This window comes from Cebus imitator, unplaced genomic scaffold (assembly GCF_001604975.1).
Source record: "Cebus imitator isolate Cc_AM_T3 unplaced genomic scaffold, Cebus_imitator-1.0 Scaffold1013, whole genome shotgun sequence".
NCBI classification, from domain to species: domain Eukaryota; kingdom Metazoa; phylum Chordata; class Mammalia; order Primates; family Cebidae; genus Cebus; species Cebus imitator.
Genome location: NW_016108328.1, coordinates 88929 through 91588, shown reverse-complemented (window position 1 = coordinate 91588; position 2660 = coordinate 88929). Strand labels below are relative to the sequence as shown.

The 2660-nt window shown below is 52.8% G+C and overlaps 1 pseudogene; it reads left to right on the top strand.

The window, feature by feature from the left end:
- The first annotated feature begins 168 nt into the window (after positions 1–168).
- LOC108298609 overlaps positions 169–2660 on the top strand; it is a 73226-nt pseudogene continuing 70734 nt past the window's right edge.

Sequence of the window (2660 nt, the reverse complement as noted above, 5' to 3'; positions counted from 1 at the left end):
GCAAAGGCTGGAAGAGGTACCTGGCCCAAGCATTAGACTAGAACCCAGGCCAGGCGGGAGTGACCAGCCAGAACACTCAGAGCCTCAGCGTGCCTTATAGCTGGGTGACCTTGACCCTCCAACCCCAGCCCCCTGTGCCCTGCAGCATTCCCAGTAGCGGGGAGGGCGATGGGGCTGGGGGGGGTGCACGCAGGCTTGGGTGTGGTGCGCTCTCCCTACTGCAGCACCAGGTACCCCCAGGCACAGGGGTGTGGGGTAGCGAGCAGGGGGTTGGGTGCACAGGGGCATGGGGCACGGGGCGGGCTATTTCCCTATGTTAATGGCAGCCAATAGAGAGTGGTGTTGCAAGGGGGCTGGGATTAGGGGGCCTGGGTGAATGGCTGGCAATTTTACTGGGATTACAAAACAAAGAGCCTCCCTGTCCTCCCCCTCTCTGCTCTGCTCCCCGCCCTGTCTCACCCTCCGCTCCTACTCCCCATGCCTCCTTCCCTGCCCTTGCCCTGTCGAGGTCCTTGCTTCCTTCTGCCTCTCCCCCATTCTCCCAGATTAATTAAGGAGGTAGCAGCAGGAGGCTGAGTCCTAGCCTGGCCGGCAGGGGTGGGCATTACTGGCAGGAGCGCTTGGGGATTCTCCATGGTATTGCAGAAGAGAAAAGTAAGCTCACTGCAAACTCTGCCTCCTGGTTCAAGGATTTCTTATGCCTTAGCTTCCTGAGTAGTTGGGATTACAGGTGCTTGCCACCACTCGCAGCTAATTTTTGTATTTTTAGTAGAGACAGGGTTTCACCGTGTTGACCAGGATGGTTTCAATCTCCTGACCTCTAATCTGCCCACCTTGGCCAGGATTATAGGCGCACTGCCACCACACCCCACTAATTTTTGTATTTTTGGAATAGACGAAGTTTCTCCTTGTTGGTCAAGCTGGTCTTGACAAACTCCTGACTTCAAGTGATCGCCCCTTTGGCCTCCCAAAGTGCTGGGATTACAGGTGTGAGCCACCATGCCTGACCAAATTTTTATTTTATTCTGTATTTTGAGACACAGTCTCGCTCTGTTGCCCAGGCTGGAGGGCAGTGGTGTGATCCTAGCTCACTGCAGCCTCCAACTCCTGGGCTCAATGTGATCCTCCCACCTAAACCTCTGCAGGTGTGTACCACCACACCTAGATAATTAAAAATTTTTGGCCTGGCTAGATGGCTAAAACCTATAATCCCAGCATTTTGGGAGGCTGAAGTGAGCAAATCACCTGAGGCCAGGAGTTTGAGACCAGCCTCACCAACATGGTGAAGCCTCTTCTCTACTAAAAATACAAAACTTAGCTGGGTGGGTGGTGCATGCCCATAATCCCAGCTACCTGGGAGGCTGAGGGAGGAGAATTGCTTGAACCCAGGAAATGGAGTTTGCAGTGAGCCAAGATCATGCTACTGCACAGAGTGAGACTCTGTCTCAAAAAAAAAAATCTTTTTTTTCTTTTTTTTTTTAAGATATGAGGTCTTACTGTGTTGCCCAGGCTAGTCTCAAGCTCCCGGCCTCAAGCGATCCTCCCGTCTCAGCTTCCTAGAATACAGGGATCACTGGCACTATCCTTCTAATATCCTTGGTCGGGCTATCTCCATCCAGCGGCCGGAGGGTCTGGATCTCCTACTGGCCTAGGTGGCATGGAAGGTGTAGTCTAGGTGGTCGAGGGGTGCCCAGGGATCCCCGGTTTGGGAAGTCCTTGTCTTCAGGGATTTCTGGCTAATTTTGGTCCATATGGTGTATTCAGAGATGCTGGGAAGAGAGGGTGGGAACTTGCTGGAAACACCCTATTAGACACCAAGTAAGATTTTCATTTAGGAGTGGCAAGGCTCAAGCACTGGGAAAGTATCTGCAATGCCTCTCTTTCAAGGCCTGGAGACTCCATGATGGGGGCAGTCATGGACTTGAGGGGCTGACCCCACAGCATGGAGGCTTCTGGGAATTCCTGCACTCAAGGCAGGTTCCCAGCACCTGTTCTGCATCCCCTGGGGTGGGAGGCATGGTGGGAGAGAGGGGCCGGGGTCATGGGGTCCCCTTCTGCCTTTCCCATGCCTGGGCAGTTTGCTGGGACGTAAAAGGGAGATGGCTCTCCCTGACCTGCCTGGGCCCTAGGGTGGTGCTATTAGTCCAAGGGACTCAGCGTGGTCCCATGGGGACTCCACAGCGTGGATGTGTGGATACACTGGAGGCAAGTCTGCAGTGGAGACAGGGTAGGAGGGCCTGATTGAAGGCTTGAGGATGCAGAAGAGGCTGCATGGGTGGGAAGGGCAGGTGATTGGGGGCAGCTTGGCACTTTCCCCTCCTGTTCCTCTTAGCAGGGGGAGAACCCTCTAGGCAAAGGTCTAAACTCTGCCACACCCATAAAATCCAGCAGAAATGTGAGAGGGGGCTGAAGCGCTTTCACTTCCTTCCTCTTCCACTTGAGCTGCATAAAGAAGCAACCTTGGATTTCTAAGTTGGAATACATTGCCAGTGGATGAGAAAAAAAGCATAAATTATCCATATTAGCCATTAGTTGCCACTATAGATTATTATAGCAGGAAGAAGGGAACGAGGGTGGCATGGAGATGAGAATATGGTAAAGGAGTGGGCAATGGAGGAATAAAATGAAAGAATCCCTAAGATTGTACTGCCTTATGATTT